This window comes from Schistocerca americana, unplaced genomic scaffold (assembly GCF_021461395.2).
Source record: "Schistocerca americana isolate TAMUIC-IGC-003095 unplaced genomic scaffold, iqSchAmer2.1 HiC_scaffold_13, whole genome shotgun sequence".
Classification (NCBI taxonomy): domain Eukaryota; kingdom Metazoa; phylum Arthropoda; class Insecta; order Orthoptera; family Acrididae; genus Schistocerca; species Schistocerca americana.
In genome coordinates this window covers 27,461,762-27,479,938 of record NW_025725371.1, presented here as the reverse complement: position 1 = coordinate 27,479,938, position 18,177 = coordinate 27,461,762, and positions in this window count along the sequence as shown.

The following is an 18,177-nucleotide window of genomic DNA, read 5'->3' as shown; positions in this document are numbered from 1 at the left end:
GAATTCAATTCCGATGCGATATCTGTGGTTCATCGTCAATGTGAAGGTCCAAGGTATACATTGAAAGTGCAGTGGTGTATCGGAAACTAATACTGGTCCCACAGGGAGTGCTCAAATCACCGACTGCTAAATGAGTCTCTATTCTTGTACTTAAGGCGGCATTGTGGCCTTTGTATTTAATTCCGATGCGATTTCAGTGTTTCATCGTAAATGTGTATGTCCAGGGAAAACATTGAACCTGCAGTGGTGTATCGGAAACTAATACTGGTCCCACAGGGAATGCTCAAAGCACTGACTGTAAGAAGAGTATCGATTCTTGTACTTAAGGCGGCATTGTGCCCTTTCTACTTAATTGCGACGCGATATCTGTGTTTCATCGTCAATGTGAAGGTCCAAGGAATACATTGAACCTGCAGTGGTGTATCGGAAACGAATACTGGTCTCACAGGGAATGCTTAAAGCATCGACTGTAAGAAGAGTCTCTATTCTTGTACTTAAGGCGGCATTGTGCCTTTTGTATTTAATTCCGATGCGATTACTAATCGGAAACTAATACTGGTCTCAGAGGGAAGGATCAAAGCACAGACTCTAAGAAGTCCCACACTTCTTGCACTTAAGGCGGCATTGTGCCTTTTGTATTTAATTCCGATGTAATTTCAGTGATTCATCGTCAATGTGTAAGTAAAAGGAATACATTGAACCTGCAGTTGTGTATCGGAAACTAATACTAGTCTCACAGGATAGGATCAAAGAACCGACTGTAAGAAGAGTCTCTATTCTTGTACCTGATGCGGCATTGTGCATTTTGTATTTAATTCCGATGCGATATCTGTGTTTCATCGTCAATGTGAAGGTCCAAGGAATACATTGAACCTGCAGTGGTGTATCGGAAACTAATACTGGTCTCACAGGAAAGGATCGATGCACAGACTCTAAGAAGTTCCACTCTCCTTGAACTTAAGGCAACAATGTGCCTTTTGTATTTAATTCCGATGTAATTCCAGTGTTTCATCCTCAATGTGTATGTAAAAAGAATACATTGAACCTGCAGTGATGTATCGGAAACTAATATTGGTCTCATAGGAATTGATCAAAGCGCAGACTCTAAGAAGTCTCACTCTTCTTGCACTTAAGGCTGCATTGTGCCTATGGTGTTAAATTCCGATGTATATTCAGTGTTTCATCGTCAATGTGTATGTCCAAGGAATACATTGAACCTGCAGTGGTGTATCGGAAAATAATACTGGTCCCACAGGAAAGGATCAAAGCACAGACTCTAAGAAGTCTCACTCTTCTTGCACTTAAGACGGCATTGTGCCTTTTGTATGTAGTTCCGATGTAATTTCAGTGTTTCATCGTCAATGTGAAAGTCCAAGGAATACATTGAACCTGCAGTGGTGTACCGGAAACTAATATTGGTCTCACAGAAATGGATCAAAGCACCGACCGTAAGAAGAGTTTCTATTCTCGTACTTAAGGCGGCATTGTGCCTATTGTATTTAATTCCGATGCGATATCTGTGTTTCATCGTCAATGTGAAGGTCCAAGGAATACATTGAAACTGCAGTGGTGTATCGGAAGCTAATACTTGCCTCACAGGGAATGTTCAAAGCACCGACTGTAAGAAGAGTCTCTATTCTTGTACTTAATGCGGCATTTTGCCTTTTGTATTCAATTCCTATGCGATTTCTGTGTTTCATCGTCAATGTGTATGACCAAGGAATACATTGAACCTGCAGTGGTGTATCAGAAACTAATACTGGTCTCACAGGGATTGCTCAAACCACCGACTGTAAGAAGAGTGTCGATTCTTGTACTTAAGGCTGCATTGTGCCTTTTGTATTTACTTCCGATGCGATTTCTGTGTTTCATCGTCAATGTGAAGGTCCAAGGAATACATTGAACCTGCAGTGGTGTATCGGAAACTAATACTGGTCTCACAGGAAAGGATCAAAGCACAGACTCTAAGAAGTCTCACTCTTCTTGCACTTAAAGCGGCATTGTGACTTTTGTATTTAATTCCGATGTAATTTCAGTGTTTCTTCGTCATTGTGTATGTCCAAGGAAAACATTGAACCTCCAGTGTTGTATCGGAAACTAATACTGGTCTCACAGGGAATGCTCAAAGCACCGACTGTAAGAAGAGTCTCTATTCTTGTACTTAAGGCGGCATTGCGCCTTTTGTATTTAATTAAGATGCGATTTCTGTGTTTCATTGTCAATGTTAAGGTCCAAGGAATACATTGAACCCGCAGTGGTGTATTGGAAACTAATACTGGTCACACAGGAAATTATCAAAACACAGCCTCTAAGAAGTCTCACTCTTCTTGCACTTAAGGCGGCATTGTGCCTTTTGTATTTAATTCCGATGTAATTTCAGTGTTTCATCATCAATGTGTATGTAAAAGGAATACATTGAACCTGCAGTGGTGTATCGGAAACTAATACTGGGCTCACAGGAAAGGAACAAACCACAGACTCTAAGAAGTCTCACTCTTCTTGCACTTAAGGCGGCATTGTGCCTTTTGTATTTAATTCCGATGTAATTTCAGTGTTTCATCGTCAATGTGTATGTCCAAGGAATACATTGAAATTGCAGTTGGTGTATCGGAAACTAATACTGGTCTCACAGAGAATGCTCAAAGCACCGACTGTAAGAAGAGTGTCTATTCTTGTACTTAAGGCGGCATTGTGCCTTTTCTATTTAATTGCGACGCGATATCTGTGTTTCATCGTCAATGTGAAGGTCCAAGGAATACATTGAACCAGCAGTGGTGTATCGGAAACGAATACTGGTCTCACAGGGAATGCTTAAAGCACCGACTGCAAGAAGAGTCTATATTCTTGTACTTAAGGCGGCATTGTGCCTTTTGTATGTAATTCCGATGTAATTTCAGTGTTTCATTGTCAATGTGAATGTCCAAGGAATACATTGTACCTGCAGTGGTGTATCGGAAAATAATATTGGTCTCACAGAAATGGATCAAAGCACAGACTGTAAGAAGGGTCTCTATTCTCGTACTTAAGGCGGCATTGTGCCTTTTGTATTTAATTCCGATGCGATTTCTGTGTTTCATCGTCAATGTGAAGTTCCAAGGAATTAATTGAACCTGCAGTGGTGTATCGGAAACTAATACTGGTCCCACAGGAAAGTATCAAAGCATAGACTCTAAGAAGTCTCACTCTTCTTGCACTTAAGGCGGCATTGTGCCTTTTGTATTTAATTCCGATTTAATTTTAGTGTTTCATTGTCAATGTGAATGTCCAAGGAAAACATTGAACCTGCAGTGGTGTATCGGAAACTAATACTGGTCTCAAAGGAAAGGATCAATGCACAGACTCTAAGAAGTCTCACTCTTCTTGCTCTTAAGGCGGCATTGTGCCATTTGTATTTAATTCCGATGTAATTTCAGCGTTTCATCATCAATGTGTATGTAAAAAGAATACATTGAACCTGCAGTGGTGTATCGGAAATTAATATTGGTCTCACAGAAATGGATCAAAGCACCGACTGTAAGAAGAGTTTCTATTCTCGTACTTAAGGCGGCATTGTGCCATTTGAATTTAATTCCAATGCGATATCTGTGGTTCATCGTCAATGTGAAGGTCCAAGGTATACATTGAAAGTGCAGTGGTGTATCGGAAAGTAATACTGGTCCCACAGGGAATGCTCAAAACACCGACTGTAAGAAGAGTCTCGATTCTTGTACTTAAGGCGGCATTGTGCCCTTTCTACTTAATTCCGACGCGATATCTGTGTTTCATTGTCAATGTGAAGGTCCAAGGAATACATTGAACCTGCAGTGGTGTATCGGAAACGAATACTGGTCTCACAGGGAATGCTTAAAGCATCTACTGTAAGAAGAGTCTCTATTCTTGTACTTAAGGCGGCATTGTGCTTTTGTACTTAATTCCGATGTAATTTCAGTGTTTCATCATCAATGTGTATGTAAAAGGAATACATTGAACCTGCAGTGGTCTATCGGAAACTAATACTGGTCTCACAGGAAAGTATCAAAGCACAGACTCTAAGAAGTCTCACTCTTCTTGCACTTAAGGCTTCATTCTGCCTTTTGTATTTTATTCCGATGTAATTTCAGTGTTTCATCTTCAATGTGTATTTGCAATGAATACATTGAACCTGCAGTGGTGTATCGGAAACTAATACTGGTCTCACAGGGAATGCTCAAAGCACCGACTCTGAGAAGAGTCTCTATTCTTGTACTTAAGGCGGCATTTTGCGTTTTGTACTTTATTCCGATGCGATTTCTGTGTTTCATCGTCAATGTGAAGGTCCGAGGTATACATTGAACCTGCAGTGGTGTATCGGAAACTATTACTGGTCTCAGAGGAAAGGATCAAAGCACAGACTCTAAGAAGTCTCACACTTCTTGCACTTGAGGCGGCATTGTGCCTTTTGCATTTAATTCCGATGTAATTTCAGTGTTTCATTATCAATGTGTATGTAAAAGGAATACGTTGAACCTGCAGTGGTGTATCGGAAACTAATACTGGTCTCATAGGAAAGGATCAAATCACATACTCTAAGAAGTCTCACTCTTCTTGAACTTAAGGCGGCATTGTGCCTTTTGTATTTAATTCCGATGTAATTTCAGTGATTCATCGTCAATGTGTAAGTAAAAGGAATACATTGAACCTGCAGAGGTGTATCGGAAACTAATACTGTGCTCATAGGAAAGGATCAAAGCACAGACTCTAAGAAGTCTCACTCTTCTTGCATTTAAGGCGGCATTGCGCCTTTTCTATGTAATTACGATGTAATTTCAGTGTTTCATCGTCAATGTGAATGTCAAAGGAATACATTGAACCTGCAGTGGTGTATCAGAAACTAATACTGGTCTCACAGGAAGGGATCAAAACACCGACAGTAAGAAGAGTCTTTATTCCTGTACTAAAGGCGGCATTGTGCCTATTGTATGTAATTCCGATGCGCTTTCTGTATTTCATCGTCAATGCGAAAGTCCAAGGAATACATTGAACCTGCAGTGGTGTATCGGAAAGTAATACTGGTCTGTCAGGAAAGGATCAAACACAGACTCTGAGAAGTCTCACTCTTCTTGCACTTAAGACGGCATTTTGCCTTTTGCATATAATTCCGATGTAATTTCAGTGTTTCATCGTCAATGTGTATGTAAAAGGAATACATTGGACCTGCAGTGGTGTATCGGAAACTAACACTGGTCTCACAGGAAAGGATCAAAGCACAGACTCTAAGAAGTCTCACTCTTCTTGCACTTAAGGCGGCATTGTGCCTTTTGTATTTTATTCCGATGTAATGTTAGTGTTTCATCGTCAATGTGTATACAAAAAGAATACATTGAACCTGCAGTGGTGTATCGGAAACTAATACTGGTCTCATAGGAAAATATCAAAGCACAGACTCTAAGAAGTCTCACTCTTCTTGCATTTAAGGCGGCATTGTGCCTTTTGTATTTAACTCCGATGTAATTTCAGTGTTTCATCGTCAATGTGAATGGTCAAGGAATACATTGAACCTGCAGTGGTGTATCGGAAACTAATACTGGTCTCACAGGATAGGATCAAAGAACCGCCTGTAAGAAGAGTCTCTATTCTTGTACGTGATGCGGCATTGTGCCTTTTGTATTTAATTCCGATGCGATTTCTGTGTTTCAACGTCAATGTGAAGGTCCAAGGAATACATTGAACCTGCAGTGGTGTATCGGAATCTAATACTGGTCTCACAGGAAAGGATCGATGCACAGACTCTAAGAGGTTCCACTCTTCTTGCACTTATGGCAACAATGTGCCTTTTGTATTTAGTTCCGATGTAATTTCAGTGTTTCATCCTCAATGTGTATGTAAAAATAATTCATTGAACCTGCAGTGATGTATCGGAAACTAATATTGGTCTCATAGGAAATGATCAAAGCGCAGACTCTAAGAAGTCTCACTCTTCTTGCACTTAAGGCTGCATTCTGCCTTTTGTGTTAAATTCCGATGTATATTCAGTGTTTCATCGTCAATGTGTATGTCCAAGGAATACATTGAACCTGCAGTGGTGTATCGGAAAATAATATTGGTCTCACAGAAATGGATCAAAGCACCGACTGTAAGAAGAGTCTCTATTCTCGTACTTAAGGCGGCATTGTGCCTTTTGTATTTAATTCCGATGCGATTTCTGTGTTTCATCGTCAATGTGTATGACCAAGGAATACATTGAACCTGCAGTGGTGTATCAGAAACTAATACTGGTCTCACAGGGATTGCTGAAACCACCGACTGTAAGAAGAGTCTCGATTCTTGTACTTAAGGCTGCATTGTGCCTTTTGTATTTACTTCCGCTGCGATTACTGTGTTTCATCGTCAATGTGAAGGTCCAAGGAATACATTGAACCCACGGTGGTGTATCGGAAACTAATACTGGTCTCACAGGAAAGGATCAAGGCACAGACTCGAAGAAGTCTCACTCTTCTTGCACTTAAAGCGGCATTGTGACTTTTGTATTTAATTCCAATGTAATTTCAGTTTTTCTTCGTCATTGTGTATGTCCTAGGAAAACATTGAACCTCCAGTGTTGTATCGGAAACTAATACTGGTCTCACAGGGAATGCTTAAAGCACCGACTGTAAGAAGAGTCTCTATTCTTGTACTTAAGGCGGCATTGCACCTTTTGTATTTAATTAAGATGCGATTTCTGTGCTTCATTGTCAATGTGAAGGTCCATGAAATACATTGAACCTGCAGTGGTGTATCGGAAAAGAATACTGGTCTCACAGGGAATGCTTAAAGCACCGACTGTAAGAAGAGTCTCTATTCTTGTACTTAAGGCGGCATTGTGCCTTTTGTATTTAATTCCGATGCAATTTCTGGGTTTCATCGTCAAAGTGAAGGTCCAAGGAATACATTGAACCTGCAGTGGTGTATCGGAAACTAATACTTCTCTCACAGGAAAGGATCAAAACACAGACTCTAAGAAGTCTCACTCTTCTTGCACTTAAGGCGGCATTCTGCCTTTTGTATTTAATTCCGATGTAAATTCAGTGTTTTATCGTCAATGTGTATTTCCAAGGAATACATTGAACCTGCAGTGGTGAATCGGAAACTAATACTAATCTCACAGGGAATGCACAAAGCACCGACACTGAGAAGAGTCTCTATTCTTGTACTTAAGGCGGCATTTTGCGTTTTGTATTTTATTCCGATGCGATTTCTGTGTTTCATCGTCAATGTGAAGGTCCAAGGTATACATTGAACCTGCAGTGGTGTACCGGAAACTAATACTGGTCTCATAAGAAAGGATCAAAGCACAGACTCTAAGAAGTCTCACTCTTCTTGCACTTAAGGCGGCATTGTGCCTTTTGTATTTAATTCCGATGTAATTTCAGTGTTTCATCATCAATGTGTATGTAAAAGGAATACATTGAACCTGCAGTGGTGTATCGGGATCTAATACTGGTCTCACAGGAAAGGATCAATGCACAGACTCTAAGAAGTCTCACTCTTCTGGCACTTAAGGCGGCATTTTGCCTTTTGTATTTAATTCCGATGTAATTTCCGTGTTTCATCCTCAATGTGTATGTAAAAGGAATACATTGAACCTGCAGTGATGTATCGGAAACTAATATTGGTCTCATAGGAAAGGATCAAAGGGCAGACTCTAAGAAGTCTCACTCATCTTGCACTTAAGGTGGCATTGTGCCTTTTGTATGAAATTCCGATGTAATTTCAGTGTTTCATTGTCAATGTGAATGTCCAAGGAATACATTGAACCTGCAGTGGTGTATCGCAAACTGATACTGGTCTCACAGGAATGGATCAAAGCACCGACCGTAAGAAGAGTCTCTATTCTCGTACTTAAGGCGGCATTGTGCCTTTTGTATTTAATTCCGATGTAATGTTAGTGTTTCATCATCAATGTGTATGTAAAAGGAATACATTGAACCTGCAGTGGTGTATCGGAAACTAATACTGGTCTCATAGGAAAGGATCAAATCACATACTCTAAGAAGTCTCACTCTTCTAGAACTTAAGGCGGCATTGTGACTTTTGTATTCAATTCCAATGTAATTTCAGTGTTTCATCATCAATGTGTAAGTAAATGGAATACATTGAACGTGCAGTGGTGTATCGGAAACTAATACTGGTCTCATAGGAAAAGATCAAAGCACAGACCCTAAGAAGTCTCACTCTTCTTGCACTTAAGGCGCCATTGTGCCTTTTGTATTTTATTCCAAGGTAATGTTAGTGTTTCATCGTCAATGTGTATGTAAAAGGAATACATTGAACCTGCAGTGGTGTATCGGAAACTAATACTTGTCTCATAGGAAAAGATCTAAGCACAGACCCTAAGAAGTCCCACTGTTCTTGCAGTTAAGGCGGCATTGTGCATTTTGTATTGAATTCCGATGTAATTTCAGTGTTTGATAGTCAATGTGTAAGAAAAACGAATACATTGAACCTGCAGTGGTGTATCGGAAACTAATACTGTGCTCATAGGAAAGGATCAAAGCACAGACTCTAAGAAGTGTTACTCTTCTTGCATTTAAGGCGGCATTGATCCTTTTCTATGTAATTATGATGTAATTTCAGTGTTTCATCGTCAATGCGAATGTCAAAGGAATACATTGAACCTGCAGTGGTGTATCGGAAACTAAAACTGGTCTCACAGGAAGGGTTTAAAACACCGACAGTAAGAAGAGTCCTTATTCTTGTACTTAATGCGGCATTGTGCCTTTTGTATTTAATTCCGATGCGATTTCTGTGTTTCATCGTCAATGTGAAGGTCCAAGATATACATTGAAAGTGCAGTGGTGTATCGGAAACTAATACTGGTCTCACAGGGAATGCTCAAATCACCGACTGCAAGAAGAGTCTCTATTCTTGTACATAAGACGGCATTGTGCATTTTGTATTTAATTCCGATGCGACTTCAGTGTTTCATCGTAAAGTTGTATGTCCAAGGAAAACATTGAACCTGCAGTGGTGTATCGGAAACTAATACTGATCTCCCAGGGAATGCTCAAAGCACCGACCGTAAGAAGAGTCTCGATTCTTGTACTTAAGGAGGCATTGTGGGTCTTGTATTTCATTCCGATGCGATTTCTGTGTTTCATCGTAAATGTGAAGGTCCAAGGAATACATTCAACCTGCAGTGGTGTATCGGAAACAAGTACTGGTCTCACAGGGAATGTTCAAAGCACCGACTGTAAGAAAGTCTCTATACTTGTACTTAAGGCGGCCATGTGCCTTTTCTATTTAACTCCGACGCGATATCTGTGTTTCATCGTCAAAGTGAATGTCCAAGGAATACATTGAACCTGCAGTGGTGTATCGGAAACTAATACTGGTCTCATAGGACAGGATCAAATCACAGACTCTATGAAGTCTCACTCTCCTTGAACTTCAGGTGGCATTGCGCCTTTTGTATTTAATTGCGATGTAATTTCAGTGTTTCATCGTCAATGTGTAAGAAAATGGAATACATTGAACCTGCAGTGGTGTATCGGAAACTAATACTGGTCTCACAGGAAAGGATCAATGCACAGGCTCTAAGTAGTCTCACTCTTCTTGCACTTAAGGCGGCATTGTGCCTTTTGTATGTAATTTCGATGTAATTTCAGTGTTTCATTGTCAATGTGAATGTCCAAGGAATACAATGAACCTACAGTGGTGTATCGGAAACTAATACTGGTCGCACAGGAAGGGATCAAAGCACCGACTGTAAGAAGAGTCTCTAATCTTGTACTTAAGGCGGCATTGTGCCTTTTGTATTTAATTCTAATGCGATTTCTGTGTTTCATCCTCAATGGTGTATGTCCAAGGAATACATTGAACCTGCAGTGGTGTATCAGAACCTAATACTGGTCTCACAGGGAATGCTCAAAGTACCGACTGTAAGAAGAGTTTCTATTCTTGTACTTAAGGCGGCATTGTGCGTTTTCTTTAAATTCCGATGCGATTTCTGTGTTTCATCGTCAATGTGATGGACCAAGGAATATATTGAATCTGATGTGGTGTATCGGAAACTAATACAGGTCTCACAGGAAAGGATCAAAGCACAGAATCTAAGAATTCTCACTCTTCTTGCATTTATGGCGGAATTGTGCCTCTTGTAATTAATTCCGATGTAATTTCAGTGTTTCATCGTCAATGTGTATGTCCAAGGAAAACATTGAACCTGCAGTGTAGTATCGGAAACTAATACTGGTCTCACAGGGAATGCTCAAAGCACCGACTGTAGGAAGAGTCTCTATTCTTGTACTTAATTCGGCGTTGTGCCTTTTGTATTTAATTCCGATGCGATTTCTGTGTTTCATCGTCATTGTGAAGGTCCAAGGAATACATTGCACCTGCAGTGGTGTATCGGAACCTAATACTGGTCTCACAGGCAAGGATCAAAGCACAGTACCTAAGAAGTCTCACTCTTCTTGCACTTAAGGCGGCATTTTGTCTTTTGTATTTAATTCGATTTAATTTCATTGTTTCATCGTCAATGTGTATGTCTAAGGAATACATTGAACCTGCAGTGGTGTATCGGAAACTAATACTGGTCTCACAGGGAATGCTCAAAGAACCGACTGTAAGAAGAGTCTCTATTCTTGTACTTAAGGCGGCATTGTACCTTTTCTATTTAATTCCGACGCGATATCTGTGTTTCATCGTCAAAGTGAATGTCCAAGGTATACATTGAACCTGCAGTGGTGTATCGGAAACTAATACTGGTCTCACAGGAAAGGACCAAAACACAGACTCTTAGATGTCTCACTCTTCTTGCACATAAGGCGGCATTCTGCCTTTTGTATTTAATTCCGATGTAATTTCAGTGTTTCATCGTCAATGTGTATTTGCAAGGAATACATTGAACCTGCAGTGGTGTATCGGAAACTAATACTGGTCTCATAGGACAGGATCAAATCACAGACTCTAAGAAGTCTCACTCTTCTTGAACTTCAGGCGGCATTGCGCCTTTTGTATTTAATTCCGATGTAATTTCAGTGTTTCATCGTCAATGTGTAAGAAAAATGAATACATTGAACCTGCAGTGGTGTATCGGAAACTAATACTGGTCTCACAGGAAAGGATCAATGCACAGACTCTAAGAAGTCTCACTTCTCTTGCACTTACGGCGGCATTTTGCCTTTTGTATTTAATTCCGATGTAATTTCAAAGTTTCATATTCAATGTGTATGGAAAAGGAATACATTGAAAATGCAGTGATGTATCGGAAACTAATATCGGTCTCACTGGAAAGGATCAAAGCGCAGACTCTAAGAAGTCTTACTCTTCTTGCACTTAAGGCGGCATTGTGCCTTTTGTATGTAATTCCGATGTAATTTCAGTGTTTCATTGTCAATGTGAATGTCCAAGGAATACATTGAACCTGCAGTGGTGTATGGGAAACTAATACTGGTCTCACAGGGAATGCTTAATGCACCGACTGTAAGAAGAGTCTCTATTCTTGTACTTAAGGCGGCATTGTGCCTTTTGTATTTAATTCTAATGCGATTTCTGTGTTTCATTCTCAATGTGTATGTCCAAGGAATACATTGAACCTGTAGTGGTGTATCAGAACCTAATACTGGTCTCACAGGGAATGCTCAAAGTATCGACTGTAAGAAGAGTTTCTATTCTTTTACTTATGGCGGCATTGTGCCTTTTCTATTTAATTCCGACGCGATATCTGTGTTTCATTGTCCATGTGAAGGTCCAAGGAATACATTGAACCTGCAGTGGTGTATCGGAAACGAATACTGGTCTCACAGGGAATGCTTAATGCACCGTCTGTAAGAAGAGTCTCTATTCTTGTACTTAAGGCGGCATTGTGCCTTTTGTATTTAATTCCGATGCGATTTCTGTGTTTCATCGTCAAAGTGAAGGTCCAAGGAATACATTGAACCTGCAGTGGTGTATCGGAAACTAATACTGGTCTCACAGGGAATGCTCAAAGCACCGACACTGAGAAGAGTCTCTTTTCTTGTACTTAATGCGGCATTTTGCATTTTGTAATTTATTCCGATGCTATTTCTGTGTTTCATCGTCAATGTGATGGACCAAGGAATACATTGAACCTGATGTGGTGTATCGGAAACTAATACAGGTCTCACAGGAAAGGATCAAAGCACAGAATCTAAGAATTCTCACTCTTCTTGCATTTAAGGGGGCATTGTGCCTTTTGTATTTAATTCCGATGTAATTTCAGTGTTTCATCGTCAATGTGTATGTAAAAGGAATACATTGAACCTGCAGTGACGTATCGGAAACTAATACTGGTCTCATAGGAAAGGATCAAAGCACAGACTCTAAGAAGTCTCACTCTTCTTGAACTTAAGGCGGCATTGTGCCTATTGTATTTAACTCCGATGTAATTTCAGTGTTTCATCGTCAATGTGTATGTAAAAGGAGTACATTGAACTTGCAGTGGTGTATCGGAAACTAATACTGGTCTCATAGGAACGAATCAAACACAGTGGCTAAGAAGTCTCACTCTTCTTGCATTTATGGCGGCATTGTGCCTCTTGTAATTAATTCCGATGTAATTTCAGTGTTTCATCGTCAATGTGAAAGTCCAAGAAATACATTGATCCTGCAGTGGTGTATCGGAAACTAATACTGGTCTCACAGGAATGGATCAAAGCACAGACTCTATGAAGTCTCACTCTGCTTGCACTGAAAGGCGGCATTGTGCCTTTTGTTTTTAATTCCGATGTAATTTCTGTGTATCATCGTCAATGTGAAGGTCCAAGGAATACATTGAGCCTGCAGTGGTGTATCGAAAACTAATACTGGTCTCAGAGGGAGTGTTCAAGGCACAGACTGTAAGAAGAGTCTCTATTCTTGTACTTAAGGAACCATTGTGCCTTTTGTATTTAATTCCGATGCGATTTCTGTGTCTCATCGTCAATGTGAAGGTCCAAGAATTACTTTGACCCTGCAGTGGTGTATCGGAAACTATTACTGGTCTCACAGGAATGGATCAAAGCACAGAGTCAAAGAAGTCTCACTCTTCTTGCACTTTAGGCGGCATTGTGCCTTTTGTATGTAATTCCGATGTAAATTCAGTGTTTAATCGTCAATGTGTAAGTCCAAGGAATACATTGAACCTGCAGTGGTGTATCGGAAACTAATACTGGTCTCACAGGGAATGCTCAAAGCACCGACACTGAGAAGAGGCTCTATTCTTGTACTTAAGGCGGCATTGTGCCTCTTGTATTTAATTCCGATGTAATTTCAGTGTTTCATCATCAATGTGTATGTAAAAGGAATACATTGAACCTGCAGTGGTGTATCGGAAACTAATACTGGTCTCACAGGAAAGGATCAATGCACAGACTCTAAGAAGTCTCACTCTTCTTGCATTAAGGCGGCATTTTGCCTTTTGTATTTAATTCCGATGTAATTTCAGTGTTTCAAATTCAATGTGTATGTAGAAGGAATACATTGAACCTGCAGTGGTGTATCGGAAACTAATACTGGTCTCATAGGAAAGGAACAAATCACAGACTCTATGAAGTCTCACTCTTCTTGAACTTCAGGCGGCATTGCGCCTTTTGTATTTAATTACGATGTAATTTCAGTGTTTCATCGTCAATGTGTAAGAAAATGCAATACATTGAACCTGCAGTGGTGTATCGGAAACTAATACTGGTCTCACAGGAAAGGATCAATGCACAGACTCTAAGTAGTGTCACTCTTCTTGCACTTAAGGCGGCATTGTGACTTCTGTATTTAATTCCGATGTAATTTCAGTGTTTCATTGTCAATGTGAATGTCCAAGGAATACAATGAACCTGCAGTGGTGTATCGGAAACTAATACTGGTCGCACAGGAATGGATCAAAGCACCGACTGTAAGAAGAGTCTCTAATCTTGTACTTAAGGCGGCATTGTGCCTTTTGTATTTAATTCTAATGCGATTTCTGTGTTTCATCCTCAATGGTGTATGTCCAAGGAATACATTGAACCTGCAGTGGTGTATCAGAACCTAATACTGGTCTCACAGGGAATGCTCAAAGTACCGACTGTAAGAAGAGTCTCTATTCTTGTACTTAAGGCGTTATTGTGCGTTTTGTTTTAATTCCGATGCGATTTCTGTGTTTCATCGTCAATGTGATGGACCAAGGATTACATTGAACCTGATGTGGTGTATCGGAAACTAATACAGGTCTCACAGGAAAGGATCAAAGCACAGAATCTAAGAATTCTCACTCTTCTTGCATTTATGGCGGAATTGTGCCTCTTGTAATTAATTCCGATGTAATTTCGGTGTTTCATCGTCAATGTGAAGGTCCAAGATATACATTGAAAGTGCAGTGGTGTATCGGAAACTAATACTGGTCTGACAGGGAATGCTCAAATCACCGACTGCAAGAAGAGTCTCTATTCTTGTACTTAAGGCGGCATTGTGCATTTTGTATTTAATTCCGATGCGATTTCAGTGTTTCATCGTAAATTTGTATGTCCAAGGAAGACATTGAACCTGCAGTGGTGTATCGGAAACTAATACTGGTCTCCCAGGGATTGCTCAAAGCACCGACCGTAAGAAAAGTCTCGATTCTTGTACTTATGGCGGCATTGTGACTTTTGTATTTAATTCCGATGAGATTTCTGTGTTTCATCGTAAATGTGAAGGTCCAAGATATACATTGAAAGTGCAGTGGTGTATCGGAAACTAATACTGGTCTGACAGGGAATGCTCAAATCACCGACTGCAAGAAGAGTCTCTATTCTTGTACTTAAGGCGGCATTGTGCATTTTGTATTTAATTCCGATGCGATTTCAGTGTTTCATCGTCAATGTGTATGACCAAGGAATACATTGAACCTGCGGTGGTGTATCAGAAACTAATACTGGTCTCACAGGGATTGCTCAAACCACCGACTGTAAGAAGAGTCTCGATTCTTGTACTTAAGGCTCCATTGCGCCTTTTGTATTTACTTCCGATGCGATTTCTGTGTTTCATCGTCAATGTGAAGGTCCAAGGAATACATTGAACCCGCAGTGGTGTATCGGAAACTAATACTAGTCTCAGAGGAAAGGATCAAAGCACAGACACTAAGAAGTCTCACTCTTCTTGCACTTAAAGCGGCATTGTGACTTTTGTATTTAATTCCGATGTAATTTCAGTGTTTCTTCGTCAATGTGTATGTCCAAGGAAAACATTGAACCTGCAGTGTTGTATCGGAAACTAATACTGGTCTCACAGGGAATGCTCAAAGCACCGACTGTAGGAAGAGTCTCTATTCTTGTACTTAATTCGGCGTTGTGCCTTTTGTATTTAATTCCGATGCGATTTCTGTGTTTCACCGTCATTGTGAAGGTCCAAGGTATACATTGCACCTGCAGTGGTGTATCGGAACCTAATACTGGTCTCACAGGCAAGGATCAAAGCAGAGTCCCTAAGATGTCTCACTCTTCTTGCACATAAGGCGGCATTCTGCCTTTTGTATTAAATTCCGATGTAATTTCAGTGTTTCATCGTCAATGTGTATTTGCAAGGAATACATTGAACCTGCAGTGGTGTGTCGGAAACTAATACTGGTCTCATAGGACAGGATCAAATCACAGACTCTAAGAAGTCCCACTCTTCTTGAACTTCAGGCGGCATTGCGCCTTTTGTATTTAATTCCGATGTAATTTCAGTGTTTCATCGTCAATGTGTAAGAAAAATGAATACATTGAACCTGCAGTGGTGTATCGGAAACTAATACTGGTCTCACAGGACAGGATCAATGCACAGACTCTAAGAAGTCCCACTCTTCTTGCACTTATGGCGGCATTTCGCCTTTTGTATTTAATTCCGATGTAATTTCAATGTTTCATATTCAATGTGTATGCAAAAGGAATACATTGAAAATGCAGTGATGTATCTAAAACTAATATTGGTCTCATTGGAAAGGATCAAAGCGCAGACTCTAAGAAGTCTCACTCTTCTTGCACTTAAGGCGGCATTGTGCCTTTTGTATGTAATTCCCATGTAATTTCAGTGTTTCATTGTCAATGTGAATGTCCAAGGAATACAATAAACCTGCAGTGGTGTATGGGAAACTAATACTGGTCTCACAGGAATGGATCAAAGCACCGTCTCTAAGAAGAGTCTCTATTCTTGTACTTAAGGCGGCATTGTGCCTTTTGTATTTAATTCCGATGCGATTTCTGTGTTTCGTCGTCAAAGTGAAGGTCCAAGGAATACATTTAACCTGCAGTGGTGTATCGGAAACTAATACTGGTCTCACAGGGAATGCTCAAAGCACCGACACTGAGAAGAGTCTCTTTTCTTTTACTTATGGCGGCATTTTGCGATTTGTAATTTATTCCGATGCTGTTTCTGTGTTTCATCGTCAATGTGAAGGTCCAGGGTATACATTGAACCTGCAGTGGTGTATCGGAAACTAATACTGGTCTCACAGGAAAGAATCAAAGCACAGACTGTAAGAAGTCTCACTCTTCTTGCACTTAAGGCGGCATTGTGCCTTTTGTATTTAATTCCGATGTAATATCAGTGTTTCATCATCAAAGTGTATGTAAAAGGAATACATTGAACCAGCAGTGGTGTATCGGAAACTAATACTGGTCTCATAGGACAGGATCAAATCACAGACTCTAAGAAGTCTCACTCTTCTTGAACTTAAGGCGGCATTGCGACTTTTGTACTTAATTCCGATGTAATTTCAGTGTTTCATCGTCAATGTGTAAGTAAAAGGAATACATTGAAACTGCAGTGGTGTATCGGAAAGTAATACTGTTCTCATAGGAAGAGATCAAAGCACAGACTCTAAGAAGTCTCACTCTTCTCGCACTTAAGGCGGCATTGTGCCTTTTGTATTTAATTGCGATGTAATTTCAGTGTATCATCGTCAATGTGTATGTAAAAGGAATTCTTTGAACCTGCAGTGGTGCATCGGAAACTAATACTGGTCTCATAGGAAAGGATTAAAGCACAGACTCTAAGAAGTCTCACTCTTCTTGAACTTAAGGCGGCATTGTGCCTATTGTATTTAACTCCGATGTAATTTCAGTGTTTCATCGTCAATGTGTATGTAAAAGGAGTACATTGAACTTGCAGTGGTGTATCGGAAACTAATACTGGTCTCATAGGAACGAATCAAACACAGACTCTAAGAAGTCTCCCTCTTCTTGCATTTATGGCGGCATTGTGCCTCTTGTAAATAATTGCGATGTAATTTCAGTGCTTCATCGTCAATGTGAAGGTCCAAGAAATACATTGATCCTGCAGTGGTGTATCGGAAACTAATACTGGTCTCACAGGAATGGATCAAAGCACAGACTCTATGAAGTCTCACTCTGCTTGCACTGAAGGCGGCATTGTGCCTTTTGTTTTTAATTCCGATGTAATTTCTGTGTATCATCGTCAATGTGAAGGTCCAAGGAATACATTGAGCCTGCGGTGGTGTATCAGAAACTAATACTGGTCTCACAGGGATTGCTCAAACCACCGACTGTAAGAAGAGTCTCGATTCTTGTACTTAAGGCTCCATTGCGCCTTTTGTATTTAATTCCCATGCGATTTCTGTGTTTCATCGTCAATGGGAAGGTCCAAGGAATACATTAAACGTGCAGTGGTGTATCGGGAACTAATACTAGTCTCATAGGAAAGGATAAAAGCACAGACTCTAAGAAGTCTCAATCTTCTTGCACTTATGGCGGCATTGTGCCTTTTGTATGTAATTCCGATGTAATTTCAGTGTTTCATCGTCAATGTGTATGTCCAAGAAAAACATTGAACCTGCAGTGGTGTATCGGAAACTAATACTTGTCTCACAGGGAATGCTTAAAGCATCGACTGTTAGAAGAGTCTCTATTCTTGTACTTAAGGCGGCATTGTGCCTTTTGTATTTAATTCCGATGCAATTTCTGTGTTTCATCGTCATTGTGAAGGTCCAAGGAATACATTGAACCTGCAGTGGTGTATCGGAAACTTATACTGGTCTCACACTGAATGCTCAAAGCACTGACTGTAGGAAGAGTCTCTTTTCTGGTGCTTAAGGCGGCATTGTGCGATTTGTATTTAATTCCGATGCGATTTCTGTGTTTCATCGTCCATGTGTAAGTAAAAGGAATACATTGAACCTGCAGAGGTGTTTCGGAAACTGATACTGGTCTCATAGGTAAAGATCAAAGCACAGACTCTAAGAAGTCTCACTCTTCATGCACTTAAGACGGCATTGTGCCTATTGTA